This window comes from Danio rerio, chromosome 18 (genome assembly GCF_052040795.2).
Source record: "Danio rerio strain M-AB ecotype USA chromosome 18, GRCz13ab, whole genome shotgun sequence".
NCBI lineage: Eukaryota > Metazoa > Chordata > Actinopteri > Cypriniformes > Danionidae > Danio > Danio rerio.
The window spans coordinates 34,320,991-34,340,247 of NC_141038.1; the positions used below are offsets into that span (position 1 = coordinate 34,320,991).

Below are 19,257 nucleotides of genomic sequence, written 5' to 3' on the forward strand. Positions count from 1 at the left end.
ATTTTGACCTCTGCTGGCTCTGAAAAGCTCATTTTCAACGTTCAATTCAGAATGTGATAAAACCAGATCCAGCCACTAAAAAGCATTTTCGTTTTGCTTTAGACAACATTTCATGCACTGTTAAATATGTTTAAGAAAGTTGCAAGTGAAAATCTATGTCTCTGACTGAGTTTGCATTACTGCTTGTTTTGACCTCTGCTGGCTGAGTAAATCTCATTTTCAACGTCCAATGCAGAATGTGATAAAACCAGATCCAGCTACTAAAATGCATCATTTTTTTTATTTTAGACAACATTTCATGCACTGTTAAACATGTTAAAGCAAGTTGCAAGTGAAAATCTATGTCTCTGACTGAGTTTGCATTACTGCTTGTTTTGACCTCTGCTGGCTGAGTAAAGCTCATTTTCAACGTCCAATGCAGAATGTAATAAAACCAGATCCAGCTACTAAAATGCATCATTCTTTTTGTTTTAGACAACATTTCATGCACTGTTAAATATGTTAAAGCAAGTTGCTGGTGAAAATCTATGTCTCTGACTGAGTTTGCATTACTGCTTATTTTGACCTCTGCTGGCTGAGAACAGCTCATTTTCAACGTTCAATTCAGAATGTGATAAAACCAGATCCAGCCACAAAAATGCATCATTCTTTTTGTTTTAGACAACATTTCATGCACTGTTAAACATGTTAAAGCAAGTTGCAAGTGAAAATCTATGTCTCTGACTGAGTTTGCATTACTGCTTATTTTGACCTCTGCTGGCTCTGAAAAGCTCATTTTTAACGTTCAATTCAGAATGTGATAAAACCAGATCCAGCCACTAAAAAGCATTTTCTTTTTGTTTTAGACAACATTTCATGCACTGTTAAATATGTTTAAGAAAGTTGCAAGTGAAAATCTATGTCTATTACTGAGTTTGCATTACTGCTTATTTTGACCTCTGCTGGCTCTGAAAAGCTCATTTTCAACGTTCAATTCAGAATGTGATAAAACCAGATCCAGCCACTAAAAAGCATTTTCGTTTTGCTTTAGACAACATTTCATGCACTGTTAAATATGTTTAAGAAAGTTGCAAGTGAAAATCTATGTCTCTGACTGAGTTTGCATTACTGCTTGTTTTGACCTCTGCTGGCTGAGTAAAGCTCATTTTCAACGTCCAATGCAGAATGTGATAAAACCAGATCCAGGTACTAAAATGCATCATTTTTTTTTATTTTAGACAACATTTCATGCACTGTTAAATATGTTAAAGCAAGTTGCTAGTGAAAATCTATGTCTCTGACTGAGTTTGCAGTACTGCTTATTTTGACCTCTGCTGGCTGAGAACAGCTCATTTTCAACGTTCAATTCAGAATGTGATAAAACCAGATCCATTCACAAAAATGCATCATTCTTTTTGTTTTAGACAACATTTCATGCACTGTTAAACATGTTAAAGCAAGTTGCAAGTGAAAATCTATGTCTCTGACTGAGTTTGCATTACTGCTTGTTTTGACCTGTGCTGGCTGAGTAAAGCTCATTTTCAACGTCCAATGCAGAATGTGATAAAACCAGATCCAGCTACTAAAATGCATCATTCTTTTTGTTTTAGACAACATTTCATGCACTGTTAAACATGTTAAAGCAAGTTGCAAGTGAAAATCTATGTCTCTGACTGAGTTTGCATTACTGCTTATTTTGACCTCTGCTGGCTCTGAAAAGCTCATTTTCAACGTTCAATTCAGAATGTGATAAAACCAGATCCAGCCACTAAAAAGCATTTTCTTTTTGTTTTAGACAACATTTCATGCACTGTTAAATATGTTTAAGAAAGTTGCAAGTGAAAATCTATGTCTATGACTGAGTTTGCATTACTGCTTATTTTGACCTCTGCTGGCTCTGAAAAGCTCATTTTCAACGTTCAATTCAGAATGTGATAAAACCAGATCCAGCCACTAAAAAACATTTTCTTTTTGCTTTAGACAACATTTCATGCACTGTTAAATATGTTTAAGAAAGTTGCAAGTGAAAATCTATGTCTCTGACTGAGTTTGCATTACTGCTTGTTTTGACCTGTGCTGGCTGAGTAAAGCTCATTTTCAACGTCCAATGCAGAATGTGATAAAACCAGATCCAGCTACTAAAATGCATCATTCTTTTTGTTTTAGACAACATTTCATGCACTGTTAAACATGTTAAAGCAAGTTGCAAGTGAAAATCTATGTCTCTGACTGAGTTTGCATTACTGCTTATTTTGACCTCTGCTGGCTCTGAAAAGCTCATTTTCAACGTTCAATTCAGAATGTGATAAAACCAGATCCAGCCACTAAAAAGCATTTTCTTTTTGCTTTAGACAACATTTCATGCACTGTTAAATATGTTTAAGAAAGTTGCAAGTGAAAATCTATGTCTCTGACTGAGTTTGCATTACTGCTTATTTTGACCTCTGCTGGCTGAGAACAGCTCATTTTCAACGTTCAATTCAGAATGTGATAAAACCAGATCCAGCCACAAAAATGCATCATTCTTTTTGTTTTAGACAACATTTCATGCACTGTAAAACATGTTAAAGCAAGTTGCAAGTGAAAATCTATGTCTCTGACTGAGTTTGCATTACTGCTTATTTTGACCTCTGCTGGCTCTGAATAGCTCATTTTCAACGTTCAATTCAGAATGTGATAAAACCAGATCCAGCCACTAAAAAGCATTTTCTTTTTGTTTTAGACAACATTTCATGCACTGTTAAACATGTTAAAGCAAGTTGCAAGTGAAAATCTATGTCTCTGACTGAGTTTGCATTACTGCTTATTTTGACCTCTGCTGGCTCTGAAAAGCTCATTTTCAACGTTCAATTCAGAATGTGATAAAACCAGATCCAGCCACTAAAAAGCATTTTCTTTTTGTTTTAGACAACATTTCATGCACTGTTAAATATGTTTAAGAAAGTTGCAAGTGAAAATCTATGTCTATGACTGAGTTTGCATTACTGCTTGTTTTGACCTCTGCTGGCTCTGAAAAGCTCATTTTCAACGTTCAATTCAGAATGTGATAAAACCAGATCCATTCACTAAAAAACATTTTCTTTTTGCTTTAGACAACATTTCATGCACTGTTAAATATGTTTAAGAAAGTTGCAAGTGAAAATCTATGTCTATTACTGAGTTTGCATTACTGCTTATTTTGACCTCTGCTGGCTGAGAACAGCTCATTTTCAACGTTCAATTCAGAATGTGATAAAACCAGATCCAGCCACAAAAATGCATCATTCTTTTTGTTTTAGACAACATTTCATGCACTGTTAAACATGTTAAAGCAAGTTGCAAGTGAAAATCTATGTCTCTGACTGAGTTTGCATTACTGCTTATTTTGACCTCTGCTGGCTGAGAACAGCTCATTTTCAACGTTCAATTCAGAATGTGATAAAACCAGATCCAGCCACAAAAATGCATCATTCTTTTTGTTTTAGACAACATTTCATGCTCTGTTAAACATGTTAAAGCAAGTTGCAAGTGAAAATCTATGTCTCTGACTGAGTTTGCATTACTGCTTGTTTTGACCTCTGCTGGCTGAGTAAAGCTCATTTTCAACGTCCAATGCAGAATGTGATAAAACCAGATCCAGCTACTAAAATGCATCATTCTTTTTGTTTTAGACAACATTTCATGCACTGTTAAACATGTTAAAGCAAGTTGCAAGTGAAAATCTATGTCTCTGACTGAGTTTGCATTACTGCTTATTTTGACCTCTGCTGGCTGAGAACAGCTCATTTTCAACGTTCAATTCAGAATGTGATAAAACCAGATCCAGCCACAAAAATGCATCATTCTTTTTGTTTTAGACAACATTTCTTGCACTGTTAAACATGTTAAAGCAAGTTGCAAGTGAAAATCTATGTCTCTGACTGAGTTTGCATTACTGCTTATTTTGACCTCTGCTGGCTCTGAAAAGCTCATTTTCAACGTTCAATTCAGAATGTGATAAAACCAGATCCAGCCACTAAAAAGCATTTTCTTTTTGTTTTAGACAACATTTCATGCACTGTTAAATATGTTTAAGAAAGTTGCAAGTGAAAATCTATGTCTATGACTGAGTTTGCATTACTGCTTATTTTGACCTCTGCTGGCTCTGAAAAGCTCATTTTCAACGTTCAATTCAGAATGTGATAAAACCAGATCCAGCCACTAAAAAGCATTTTCTTTTTGCTTTAGACAACATTTCATGCACTGTTAAATGTGTTTAAGAAAGTTGCAAGTGAAAATCTATGTCTCTGACTGAGTTTGCATTACTGCTTGTTTTGACCTCTGCTGGCTGAGTAAAGCTCATTTTCAACATCCAATGCAGAATGTGATAAAACCAGATCCAGCTACTAAAATGCATCATTCTTTTTGTTTTAGACAATATTTCATGCACTGTTAAACATGTTAAAGCAAGTTGCAAGTGAAAATCTATGTCTCTGACTGAGTTTGCAGTACTGCTTATTTTGACCTCTGCTGGCTGAGAACAGCTCATTTTCAACGTTCAATTCAGAATGTGATAAAACCAGATCCATTCACAAAAATGCATCATTCTTTTTGTTTTAGACAACATTTCATGCACTGTTAAACATGTTAAAGCAAGTTGCAAGTGAAAATCTATGTCTCTGACTGAGTTTGCATTACTGCTTATTTTGACCTCTGCTGGCTCTGAAAAGCTCATTTTCAACGTTCAATTCAGAATGTGATAAAACCAGATCCAGCCACTAAAAAGCATTTTCTTTTTGTTTTAGACAACATTTCATGCACTGTTAAACATGTTAAAGCAAGTTGCAAGTGAAAATCTATGTCTCTGACTGAGTTTGCATTACTGCTTATTTTGACCTCTGCTGGCTCTGAAAAGCTCATTTTCAACGTTCAATTCAGAATGTGATAAAACCAGATCCATTCACAAAAATGCATCATTCTTTTTGTTTTAGACAACATTTCATGCACTGTTAAACATGTTAAAGCAAGTTGCAAGTGAAAATCTATGTCTCTGACTGAGTTTGCATTACTGCTTATTTTGACCTCTGCTGGCTCTGAAAAGCTCATTTTCAACGTTCAATTCAGAATGTGATAAAACCAGATCCAGCCACTAAAAAACATTTTCTTTTTGCTTTAGACAACATTTCATGCACTGTTAAATATGTTTAAGAAAGTTGCAAGTGAAAATCTATGTCTCTGACTGAGTTTGTATTACTGCTTGTTTTGACCTCTGCTGGCTGAGTAAAGCTCATTTTCAACGTCTAATGCAGAATGTGATAAAACCAGATCCAGCTACTAAAATGCATCATTCTTTTTGTTTTAGACAACATTTCATGCACTGTTAAACAATTTAAAGCAAGTTGCAAGTGAAAATCTATGTCTATTACTGAGTTTGCATTACTGCTTATTTTGACCTCTGCTGGCTCTGAAAAGCTCATTTTCAACGTTCAATTCAGAATGTGATAAAACCAGATCCAGCCACTAAAAAGCATTTTCTTTTTGTTTTAGACAACATTTCATGCACTTTTAAATATGTTTAAGAAAGTTGCAAGTGAAAATCTATGTCTATTACTGAGTTTGCATTACTGCTTATTTTGACCTCTGCTGGCTCTGAAAAGCTCATTTTCAACGTTCAATTCAGAATGTGATAAAACCAGATCCAGCCACAAAAATGCATCATTCTTTTTGTTTTAGACAACATTTCATGCACTGTAAAACATGTTAAAGCAAGTTGCAAGTGAAAATCTATGTCTCTGACTGAGTTTGCATTACTGCTTATTTTGACCTCTGCTGGCTCTGAATAGCTCATTTTCAACGTTCAATTCAGAATGTGATAACACCAGATCCAGCCACTAAAAAGCATTTTCTTTTTGCTTTAGACAACATTTCATGCACTGTTAAATATGTTTAAGAAAGTTGCAAGTGAAAATCTATGTCTCTGACTGAGTTTGCATTACTGCTTATTTTGACCTCTGCTGGCTGAGAACAGCTCATTTTCAACGTTCAATTCAGAATGTGATAAAACCAGATCCAGCCACTAAAAAGCATTTTCTTTTTGTTTTAGACAACATTTCATGCACTGTTAAACATGTTAAAGCAAGTTGCAAGTGAAAATCTATGTCTCTGACTGAGTTTGCATTACTGCTTGTTTTGACCTCTGCTGGCTCTGAAAAGCTCATTTTCAACGTTCAATTCAGAATGTGATAAAACCAGATCCAGCCACTAAAAAGCATTTTCTTTTTGTTTTAGACAACATTTCATACACTGTTAAATATGTTTAAGAAAGTTGCAAGTGAAAATCTATGTCTCTGACTGAGTTTGCATTACTGCTTGTTTTGACCTCTGCTGGCTGAGTAAAGCTCATTTTCAACATCCAATGCAGAATGTGATTAAACCAGATCCAGCTACTAAAATGCATCATTCTTTTTGTTTTAGACAATATTTCATGCACTGTTAAACATGTTAAAGCAAGTTGCAAGTGAAAATCTATGTCTCTGACTGAGTTTGCAGTACTGCTTATTTTGACCTCTGCTGGCTGAGTAAAGCTCATTTTTAACATCCAATGCAGAATGTGATAAAACCAGATCCAGCCACTAAAAAGCATTTTCTTTTTGTTTTAGACAACATTTCATGCACTGTTAAATATGTTTAAGAAAGTTGCAAGTGAAAATCTATGTCTATGACTGAGTTTGCATTACTGCTTATTTTGACCTCTGCTGGCTCTGAAAAGCTCATTTTCAACGTTTAATTCAGAATGTGATAAAACCAGATCCAGCCACTAAAAAACATTTTCTTTTTGCTTTAGACAACATTTCATGCACTGTTAAATATGTTTAAGAAAGTTGCAAGTGAAAATCTATGTCTCTGACTGAGTTTGCATTACTGCTTGTTTTGACCTGTGCTGGCTGAGTAAAGCTCATTTTCAACGTCCAATGCAGAATGTGATAAAACCAGATCCAGCTACTAAAATGCATCATTCTTTTTGTTTTAGACAACATTTCATGCACTGTTAAACATGTTAAAGCAAGTTGCAAGTGAAAATCTATGTCTCTGACTGAGTTTGCATTACTGCTTATTTTGACCTCTGCTGGCTCTGAAAAGCTCATTTTCAACGTTCAATTCAGAATGTGATAAAACCAGATCCAGCCACTAAAAAGCATTTTCTTTTTGCTTTAGACAACATTTCATGCACTGTTAAATATGTTTAAGAAAGTTGCAAGTGAAAATCTATGTCTCTGACTGAGTTTGCATTACTGCTTATTTTGACCTCTGCTGGCTGAGAACAGCTCATTTTCAACGTTCAATTCAGAATGTGATAAAACCAGATCCAGCCACAAAAATGCATCATTCTTTTTGTTTTAGACAACATTTCATGCACTGTAAAACATGTTAAAGCAAGTTGCAAGTGAAAATCTATGTCTCTGACTGAGTTTGCATTACTGCTTATTTTGACCTCTGCTGGCTCTGAATAGCTCATTTTCAACGTTCAATTCAGAATGTGATAAAACCAGATCCAGCCACTAAAAAGCATTTTCTTTTTGTTTTAGACAACATTTCATGCACTGTTAAACATGTTAAAGCAAGTTGCAAGTGAAAATCTATGTCTCTGACTGAGTTTGCATTACTGCTTATTTTGACCTCTGCTGGCTCTGAAAAGCTCATTTTCAACGTTCAATTCAGAATGTGATAAAACCAGATCCAGCCACTAAAAAGCATTTTCTTTTTGTTTTAGACAACATTTCATGCACTGTTAAATATGTTTAAGAAAGTTGCAAGTGAAAATCTATGTCTATGACTGAGTTTGCATTACTGCTTGTTTTGACCTCTGCTGGCTCTGAAAAGCTCATTTTCAACGTTCAATTCAGAATGTGATAAAACCAGATCCATTCACTAAAAAACATTTTCTTTTTGCTTTAGACAACATTTCATGCACTGTTAAATATGTTTAAGAAAGTTGCAAGTGAAAATCTATGTCTCTGACTGAGTTTGCATTACTGCTTGTTTTGACCTCTGCTGGCTGAGTAAAGCTCATTTTCAACGTCCAATGCAGAATGTGATAAAACCAGATCCAGCTACTAAAATGCATCATTCTTTTTGTTTTAGACAACATTTCATGCACTGTTAAACATGTTAAAGCAAGTTGCAAGTGAAAATCTATGTCTCTGACTGAGTTTGCATTACTGCTTATTTTGACCTCTGCTGGCTCTGAAAAGCTCATTTTCAACGTTCAATTCAGAATGTGATAAAACCAGATCCAGCCACTAAAAAGCATTTTCTTTTTGTTTTAGACAATATTTCATGCACTTTTAAATATGTTTAAGAAAGTTGCAAGTGAAAATTTATGTCTATTACTGAGTTTGCATTACTGCTTATTTTGACCTCTGCTGGCTCTGAAAAGCTCATTTTCAACGTTCAATTCAGAATGTGATAAAACCAGATCCAGCCACTAAAAAGCATTTTCTTTTTGCTTTAGACAACATTTCATGCACTGTTAAATATGTTTAAGAAAGTTGCAAGTGAAAATCTATGTCTCTGACTGAGTTTGCATTACTGCTTATTTTGACCTCTGCTGGCTGAGAACAGCTCATTTTCAACGTTCAATTCAGAATGTGATAAAACCAGATCCAGCCACAAAAATGCATCATTCTTTTTGTTTTAGACAACATTTCATGCACTGTTAAACATGTTAAAGCAAGTTGCAAGTGAAAATCTATGTCTCTGACTGAGTTTGCATTACTGCTTATTTTGACCTCTGCTGGCTGAGAACAGCTCATTTTCAACGTTCAATTCAGAATGTGATAAAACCAGATCCAGCCACAAAAATGCATCATTCTTTTTGTTTTAGACAACATTTCATGCTCTGTTAAACATGTTAAAGCAAGTTGCAAGTGAAAATCTATGTCTCTGACTGAGTTTGCATTACTGCTTGTTTTGACCTCTGCTGGCTGAGTAAAGCTCATTTTCAACGTCCAATGCAGAATGTGATAAAACCAGATCCAGCTACTAAAATGCATCATTCTTTTTGTTTTAGACAACATTTCATGCACTGTTAAACATGTTAAAGCAAGTTGCAAGTGAAAATCTATGTCTCTGACTGAGTTTGCATTACTGCTTATTTTGACCTCTGCTGGCTGAGAACAGCTCATTTTCAACGTTCAATTCAGAATGTGATAAAACCAGATCCAGCCACAAAAATGCATCATTCTTTTTGTTTTAGACAACATTTCTTGCACTGTTAAACATGTTAAAGCAAGTTGCAAGTGAAAATCTATGTCTCTGACTGAGTTTGCATTACTGCTTATTTTGACCTCTGCTGGCTCTGAAAAGCTCATTTTCAACGTTCAATTCAGAATGTGATAAAACCAGATCCAGCCACTAAAAAGCATTTTCTTTTTGTTTTAGACAACATTTCATGCACTGTTAAATATGTTTAAGAAAGTTGCAAGTGAAAATCTATGTCTATGACTGAGTTTGCATTACTGCTTATTTTGACCTCTGCTGGCTCTGAAAAGCTCATTTTCAACGTTCAATTCAGAATGTGATAAAACCAGATCCAGCCACTAAAAAGCATTTTCTTTTTGCTTTAGACAACATTTCATGCACTGTTAAATGTGTTTAAGAAAGTTGCAAGTGAAAATCTATGTCTCTGACTGAGTTTGCATTACTGCTTGTTTTGACCTCTGCTGGCTGAGTAAAGCTCATTTTCAACATCCAATGCAGAATGTGATAAAACCAGATCCAGCTACTAAAATGCATCATTCTTTTTGTTTTAGACAATATTTCATGCACTGTTAAACATGTTAAAGCAAGTTGCAAGTGAAAATCTATGTCTCTGACTGAGTTTGCAGTACTGCTTATTTTGACTTCTGCTGGCTGAGAACAGCTCATTTTCAACGTTCAATTCAGAATGTGATAAAACCAGATCCATTCACAAAAATGCATCATTCTTTTTGTTTTAGACAACATTTCATGCACTGTTAAACATGTTAAAGCAAGTTGCAAGTGAAAATCTATGTCTCTGACTGAGTTTGCATTACTGCTTATTTTGACCTCTGCTGGCTCTGAAAAGCTCATTTTCAACGTTCAATTCAGAATGTGATAAAACCAGATCCAGCCACTAAAAAGCATTTTCTTTTTGTTTTAGACAACATTTCATGCACTGTTAAACATGTTAAAGCAAGTTGCAAGTGAAAATCTATGTCTCTGACTGAGTTTGCATTACTGCTTATTTTGACCTCTGCTGGCTCTGAAAAGCTCATTTTCAACGTTCAATTCAGAATGTGATAAAACCAGATCCATTCACAAAAATGCATCATTCTTTTTGTTTTAGACAACATTTCATGCACTGTTAAACATGTTAAAGCAAGTTGCAAGTGAAAATCTATGTCTCTGACTGAGTTTGCATTACTGCTTATTTTGACCTCTGCTGGCTCTGAAAAGCTCATTTTCAACGTTCAATTCAGAATGTGATAAAACCAGATCCAGCCACTAAAAAACATTTTCTTTTTGCTTTAGACAACATTTCATGCACTGTTAAATATGTTTAAGAAAGTTGCAAGTGAAAATCTATGTCTCTGACTGAGTTTGTATTACTGCTTGTTTTGACCTCTGCTGGCTGAGTAAAGCTCATTTTCAACGTCTAATGCAGAATGTGATAAAACCAGATCCAGCTACTAAAATGCATCATTCTTTTTGTTTTAGACAACATTTCATGCACTGTTAAACAATTTAAAGCAAGTTGCAAGTGAAAATCTATGTCTCTGACTGAGTTTGCATTACTGCTTATTTTGACCTCTGCTGGCTCTGAATAGCTCATTTTCAACGTTCAATTCAGAATGTGATAAAACCAGATCCAGCCACTAAAAAGCATTTTCTTTTTGTTTTAGACAACATTTCATGCACTGTTAAACATGTTAAAGCAAGTTGCAAGTGAAAATCTATGTCTCTGACTGAGTTTGCATTACTGCTTATTTTGACCTCTGCTGGCTCTGAAAAGCTCATTTTCAACGTTCAATTCAGAATGTGATAAAACCAGATCCAGCCACTAAAAAGCATTTTCTTTTTGTTTTAGACAACATTTCATGCACTGTTAAATATGTTTAAGAAAGTTGCAAGTGAAAATCTATGTCTCTGACTGAGTTTGCATTACTGCTTATTTTGACCTCTGCTGGCTGAGAACAGCTCATTTTCAACGTTCAATTCAGAATGTGATAAAACCAGATCCAGCCACAAAAATGCATCATTCTTTTTGTTTTAGACAACATTTCATGCACTGTAAAACATGTTAAAGCAAGTTGCAAGTGAAAATCTATGTCTCTGACTGAGTTTGCATTACTGCTTATTTTGACCTCTGCTGGCTCTGAATAGCTCATTTTCAACGTTCAATTCAGAATGTGATAAAACCAGATCCAGCCACTAAAAAGCATTTTCTTTTTGTTTTAGACAACATTTCATGCACTGTTAAACATGTTAAAGCAAGTTGCAAGTGAAAATCTATGTCTCTGACTGAGTTTGCATTACTGCTTATTTTGACCTCTGCTGGCTCTGAAAAGCTCATTTTCAACGTTCAATTCAGAATGTGATAAAACCAGATCCAGCCACTAAAAAGCATTTTCTTTTTGTTTTAGACAACATTTCATGCACTGTTAAATATGTTTAAGAAAGTTGCAAGTGAAAATCTATGTCTATGACTGAGTTTGCATTACTGCTTGTTTTGACCTCTGCTGGCTCTGAAAAGCTCATTTTCAACGTTCAATTCAGAATGTGATAAAACCAGATCCATTCACTAAAAAACATTTTCTTTTTGCTTTAGACAACATTTCATGCACTGTTAAATATGTTTAAGAAAGTTGCAAGTGAAAATCTATGTCTCTGACTGAGTTTGCATTACTGCTTGTTTTGACCTCTGCTGGCTGAGTAAAGCTCATTTTCAACGTCCAATGCAGAATGTGATAAAACCAGATCCAGCTACTAAAATGCATCATTCTTTTTGTTTTAGACAACATTTCATGCACTGTTAAACATGTTAAAGCAAGTTGCAAGTGAAAATCTATGTCTCTGACTGAGTTTGCATTACTGCTTATTTTGACCTCTGCTGGCTCTGAAAAGCTCATTTTCAACGTTCAATTCAGAATGTGATAAAACCAGATCCAGCCACTAAAAAGCATTTTCTTTTTGTTTTAGACAACATTTCATGCACTTTTAAATATGTTTAAGAAAGTTGCAAGTGAAAATCTATGTCTATTACTGAGTTTGCATTACTGCTTATTTTGACCTCTGCTGGCTCTGAAAAGCTCATTTTCAACGTTCAATTCAGAATGTGATAAAACCAGATCCAGCCACTAAAAAGCATTTTCTTTTTGCTTTAGACAACATTTCATGCACTGTTAAATATGTTTAAGAAAGTTGCAAGTGAAAATCTATGTCTCTGACTGAGTTTGCATTACTGCTTATTTTGACCTCTGCTGGCTGAGAACAGCTCATTTTCAACGTTCAATTCAGAATGTGATAAAACCAGATCCAGCCACAAAAATGCATCATTCTTTTTGTTTTAGACAACATTTCATGCACTGTTAAACATGTTAAAGCAAGTTGCAAGTGAAAATCTATGTCTCTGACTGAGTTTGCATTACTGCTTATTTTGACCTCTGCTGGCTGAGAACAGCTCATTTTCAACGTTCAATTCAGAATGTGATAAAACCAGATCCAGCCACAAAAATGCATCATTCTTTTTGTTTTAGACAACATTTCATGCTCTGTTAAACATGTTAAAGCAAGTTGCAAGTGAAAATCTATGTCTCTGACTGAGTTTGCATTACTGCTTGTTTTGACCTCTGCTGGCTGAGTAAAGCTCATTTTCAACGTCCAATGCAGAATGTGATAAAACCAGATCCAGCTACTAAAATGCATCATTCTTTTTGTTTTAGACAACATTTCATGCACTGTTAAACATGTTAAAGCAAGTTGCAAGTGAAAATCTATGTCTCTGACTGAGTTTGCATTACTGCTTATTTTGACCTCTGCTGGCTGAGAACAGCTCATTTTCAACGTTCAATTCAGAATGTGATAAAACCAGATCCAGCCACAAAAATGCATCATTCTTTTTGTTTTAGACAACATTTCTTGCACTGTTAAACATGTTAAAGCAAGTTGCAAGTGAAAATCTATGTCTCTGACTGAGTTTGCATTACTGCTTATTTTGACCTCTGCTGGCTCTGAAAAGCTCAGGTAACGCTTTCTTTTACAACCCGCAAAGTACCGCGTAAGTACAGTGAAATTACAGTGTACTTTTCTGTACGTACTGTGTAAGTATAATGAACGTATGTGTAGGTATAAGGGAACAAACCGTAATGCTTGGGTAAAAAGGGGGTAACAGCCAGATGTTCATCACGAAAATTACCGCGTAAGTACAGTGAGATAACGGTGTACTTTTCTTTAAATTGCAAAAGAACAAACCATAATGTTTGCGTAATAGGGGAGTAACAATAAGATATTCATCACGCAAAGAAGTATATTACGTTTAAGATGCACTTTTCTTCAAGTATTGTATACATATAAAGAATTATGCAAGGATGGTGGCAACCTATTGCTATCTGCAAATGTACTGTACATGCACCTGCATGAGTACATTAGTACTCTTATTCAGTGCTTGGGTTTTATATGGGGTGTTTAATGAATAAAAGGTTTACAACCTGTGAAATTATGAACCCTTATAGTATACTGTATGTATTTTAAATCTGCAATTCAATATAAAATATATTTCCATACACTACTTACCTTATGTTTACTCGTCGATCTCACCAAAGTCATCAATGTCTCCATAACTCACTATCAACAAATAACTTTGCATGATATAGGCCTACCGTCAGGGTTCAATGCAGATTAAAACAGGCTCGCATCTTTACTGCTGTTTGCACAGGGGGGCTAACCGTTGCATTTCAGTAAATATATAGCTGATGCTTTATAGAAAAATCTAGTAATTTGGTCTTCAATCAATAAAAACTGCTGCTGTAGTTTACTCTGTTCTTAGTGTTCAAGTATACACTAGTGTGTTAAAGTTCAGCTTCTTCCCTCTTTGTTCCCTGTAGTTAAAGGGTAAATACAGTATTTGTTCCCTCCTTGTTCCCTGTACTTACAGGGTAAATACCACATTTGAGGGTTGTAAATTAAAGTGAAGCATTGTTCCTCCATTGTTACCCCCTTGTTCCCTGTACTTACAGGGTAAATACCACATTTGAGGGTTGTAAATTAAAGTGAAGCATTGTTCCTCCATTGTTACCCCCTTGTTCCCTGTACTTACAGGGTAAATACCACATTTGAGGGTTGTAAATTAAAGTGAAGCATTGTTCCTCCATTGTTACCCCCTTGTTCCCTGTACTTACAAGGTAAATACCACATTTGAGGGTTGTAAATTAAAGTGAAGCATTGTTCCTCCATTGTTACCCCCTTGTTCCCTGTACTTACAGAGTAAATACCACATTTGAGGGTTGTAAATTAAAGTGAAGCATTGTTCCTCCCTTGTTACCTGTAGTTTAAGGGTAAATACAACATTTGTTCCCCCCTTGTTCCCTTTAGTTTACAATGTAAAATCTTGAAGGCAGTAAAATAAATAAACAAACACACAATATATTTCTTCCTTACTTTGTAACCTTTATTTTAATTAATAAGCATTTTAAAACACTTCATCTTAATCAAACATTGTCTTGTCTTTCATTGCCTATACTCATTAATTTTCTCTTCGGCTTTGTCCTTTTGTTAATCTGGGGTCGTCACAGTGGAATGAACCACCAACTTATCCAGCATATGTTTTACGCAGTGGATGCACTTCCAGCTGCAACCCATCTTTGGGAAACATCCATACACACCCATTCACACTCATTCACTTTGGACAATTTAGTCTACCCAATTCACCTGTACCGCATGTCTTTGGACTGTGAGGGAAGCCGGAGCACCCGGAGGAAACCCACGCGAACGCAGGGAGAACTCCACGCAGAAACGCCAATTGACCCAGCCGAGGCTCGAACCAGCAACCTTCTTGGTGTGAGGAAACAGCACTACCTACTGTGCCACTGTGTTGCCACCCAGCTGCAACCCATCACTGGGAAACATCCATCCACACTCATTCACACACATACACTACGGACAATTTTAGCTTACCCAATGTCACCACATATTTTTGGACTTGTGGGAGCACCCGGAGGAAACCCACGCTAACATGGGGAGAACATGCAAACTCCACACAGAAATGCCAACTGACCCAGCCGAGGCTCGAACCAGCGACCTTCTTGCTGTGAGGCGATTGTGCTACCCACTGCGCCTGCCTATACTCAAACAGCAAAATAACACATTATTTCCTTCCCCCTTTTTTTCTGGCATCTCTTGCTTGGCTTCCTCTTCTGCTCTTCTCAGCTTCCAATGAGGACTCTGATGGTGAGTGGCTGATGAAATCCCATGGGTCTTGCTGCTCTGCATTTATATAAAATATATGAACAGACATAAAGGCTTTTAGTAAGCTATAGACATGTTTATTTTCCTGTTTAATGTGTGTGTGGTGGTTGTCCAACAATTTCACACTCTAAACATTTACAGATACCATACAGACACTATACATTACTATCGAACAAAAGTACTATCATCAGATCATATGGGAGATTGTGATCATTTTTTAGTGATAATAATTAAAGCACAAAGGGGAAAAGGCTTAAATAGTAGGCTACTGTGCTTAAGTCCTAGGCTAACGTTACTAGTAATTGGGGGGGGGGGGGGGGTGTATGTGTATTCATATATTAAACTGGCATGCTACAGAAAATATCAATTTACATTTCCAAACATTGTTTTTGTCATTAACTTTGCTGTAATTAACGTATACAGGGAGAAAATAGTCTGCACAGTGAGTATGACAGCAGCCACAGAGATCTGACCTAATCATCATCCAGTCTGTCTAGAATGAAATGAAAAAACTTAATCCAGAGGAACTTTGGCAACATCTATAAGATGTGCAAAGTAAACGACAGTAAACATTGGTAAATATTCGCTGCTGGCCGTTTAGATTCGGCCATGAACTAACGTTAATGTTACGCTAAAACAAATGAAACAAAATAAATATAATCTAGTTAATGCACAACTTCTAATCGTAACAATAGCCTTATTTACTAACGATTTACTCACATGTGTTACATGGTTACGAGACGGAGGAATTCCAAACGTCCCAAAAGTCTGAGCAAAACCTCGTGGGGTGCTGCTGCAGTTTGATTCGGATCTTTAGAGGCTTCTTGATTCACAACTCGTTTGAATCAACGAATCAGTAGGCGCAGACCTGAAGTGATACAATATCGCGAGATGGATTCAAATGCACACGGAGCTGTCTGTTGTTCTCGCGATGTTTTGATGTCACACTGATCGGTTTGTTGAAGACGAATCGATTCAACTCTCCGTCCTCCATTCCCAGAATTTCCTGTTCACGGCAGTACAAGGACGGCAGCGCGAGGTAAATAAAACAAGTATTTTTTATGACGTTATGTACATAGAAGTGTTTGTGTAGGTTTTTGTTTCTATCTGATGTTTGTACCTATTTTTAACGATAACGTTACACCCTTTTCACAATACTGTTATGACGCGTTTAACGATCATCAGCATCTAAAATCCTTGAGTTTTTATATAATTATTTTTATAAAATAACATTTGTTTGTATTTACGTATGTATTATATAATATGATTAACGTTACATGTGCGAGGTGTTTCAAACAGTGTCTATGGACATGAGTAAATTAGATGTTATTCTCTCTTCTTGCTGGCGTTATCAGTTTCACAATATTTTTTTTTTCTTTTTCTAATTGTCAAGACAACACCGTCATAAAGTTTTCATTTTATTTGAGCAAAGTAGATTGTTATAAAATGTGTTGTACTTTCCCATTCACTGCACTGAAATGTAAAAAGGGTCCATAACAGTAAATCAGTAAACAGTAAAAGTATTATGTTATCTTTCACTTTATTTAGGACTAATAATGGGTTAAGACATGTACATAATCAAAAACTAACCTTAGGGGTAGTTCACCCAAACCTTACATTTACTTACCATTTAATTTATAACACAGAATTTAAATATGTACACTGAACTGCAAATAATCTTTACTTCAAAGTCTATACTGCCTTCACATATATTTAAGCCTTTTCCCCTCTGCGCTTTAATTATTATCACTAAAAAATGATCACAATCTCCCATATGATCTGATGATAGTACTTTTGTTTGATAGTAATGTATAGTGTCTGTATGGTATCTGTAAATGTTTAGAGTGTGAAATTGTTGGACAACCACCACACACACATTAAACAGGAAAATAAACATGTCTATAGCTTACTAAAAGCCTTTATTTCTGTTCATATATTTTATATAAATGCAGAGCAGCAAGACCCATGGGATTTCATCAGCCACTCACCATCAGAGTCCTCATTGGAAGCTGAGAAGAGCAGAAGAGGAAGCCAAGCAAGAGATGCCAGAAAAAAAGGGGGAAGGAAATAATGTGTTATTTTGCTGTTTGAGTATAGGCAGGCGCAGTGGGTAGCACAATCGCCTCACAGCAAGAAGGTCGCTGGTTCGAGCCTCGGCTGGGTCAGTTGGCATTTCTGTGTGGAGTTTGCATGTTCTCCCCATGTTAGCGTGGGTTTCCTCCGGGTGCTCCCACAAGTCCAAAAATATGTGGTGACATTGGGTAAGCTAAAATTGTCCGTAGTGTATGTGTGTGAATGAGTGTGGATGGATGTTTCCCAGTGATGGGTTGCAGCTGGGTGGCAACACAGTGGCACAGTAGGTAGTGCTGTTTCCTCACACCAAGAAGGTTGCTGGTTCGAGCCTCGGCTGGGTCAATTGGCGTTTCTGCGTGGAGTTCTCCCTGCGTTCGCGTGGGTTTCCTCCGGGTGCTCCGGCTTCCCTCACAGTCCAAAGACATGCGGTACAGGTGAATTGGGTAGACTAAATTGTCCAAAGTGAATGAGTGTGAATGGGTGTGTATGGATGTTTCCCAAAGATGGGTTGCAGCTGGAAGTGCATCCACTGCGTAAAACATATGCTGGATAAGTTGGTGGTTCATTCCACTGTGACGACCCCAGATTAACAAAAGGACAAAGCCGAAGAGAAAATTAATGAGTATAGGCAATGAAAGACAAGACAATGTTTGATTAAGATGAAGTGTTTTAAAATGCTTATTAATTAAAATAAAGGTTACAAAGTAAGGAAGAAATATATTGTGTGTTTGTATATTTATTTTACTGCCTTCAATATTTTACATTGTAAACTAAAGGGAACAAGGGGGGAACAAATGTTGTATTTACCCTTAAACTACAGGTAACAAGGGAGGAACAATGCTTCACTTTAATTTACAACCCTCAAATGTGGTATTTACCCTGTAAGTACAGGGAACAAGGGGGTAACAATGGAGGAACAATGCTTCACTTTAATTTACAACCCTCAAATGTGGTATTTACCTTGTAAGTACAGGGAACAAGGGGGTAACAATGGAGGAACAATGCTTCACTTTAATTTACAACCCTCAATGGTGGTATTTACCCTGTAAGTACAGGGAACAAGGGGGTAACAATGGAGGAACAATGCTTCACTTTAATTTACAACCCTCAAATGTATTTACCCTGTAAGTACAGGGAACAAGGGGGTAACAATGGAGGAACAATGCTTCACTTTAATTTACAACCCTCAAATGTGGTATTTACCCTGTAAGTACAGGGAACAAGGAGGGAACAAATACTGTATTTACCCTTTAACTACAGGGAACAAAGAGGGAAGAAGCTGAACTTTAACACACTAGTGTATACTTGAACACTAAGAACAGAGTAAACTACAGCAGCAGTTTTTATTGATTGAAGACCAAATTACTAGATTTTTCTATAAAGCATCAGCTATACATTTACTGAAATGCAACAGTTAGCCCCCCTGTGCAACAGCAGTAAAGATGCGAGCCTGTTTTAATCTGCATTGAACCCTGACGGTAGGCCTATGTCATGCAAAGTTATTTGTTGATAGTGAGTTATGGAGACATTGATGGCTTTGGTGAGATCGACGAGTAAACATAAGGTAAGTAGTGTATGGAAATATATTTTATATTGAATTGCAGATTTAAAATACATACAGTATACAATAAGGGTTCATAATTTCACAGGTTGTAAACCTTTTATTCATTAAACACCCCATATAAAACCCAAGCACTGAATAAGAGTACTAATGTACTCACGCAGGTGCATATACAGTACATTTGCAGATAGCAATAGGTT

General features: G+C 36.1%; 2 long non-coding RNA genes across 2 annotated transcripts; one reads left to right on the forward strand and one right to left on the reverse strand.

Moving 5' to 3' along the window:
- Nucleotides 1-14,602: 14,602 nt before the first annotated feature.
- On the reverse strand, nt 14,603-16,613 carry LOC141378701 (uncharacterized). Its single transcript, XR_015515089.1, has 2 exons — nt 16,144-16,613; nt 14,603-15,441 (listed from the first exon to the last, which is right to left on the reverse strand). It is a non-coding gene; the product is annotated as an uncharacterized LOC141378701 (long non-coding RNA).
- On the forward strand, nt 16,416-18,214 carry LOC141378700 (uncharacterized). The gene is made up of 2 exons (XR_015515088.1): nt 16,416-16,462; nt 17,376-18,214. It is a non-coding gene; the product is annotated as an uncharacterized LOC141378700 (long non-coding RNA).
- Nucleotides 18,215-19,257: the final 1,043 nt, after the last annotated feature.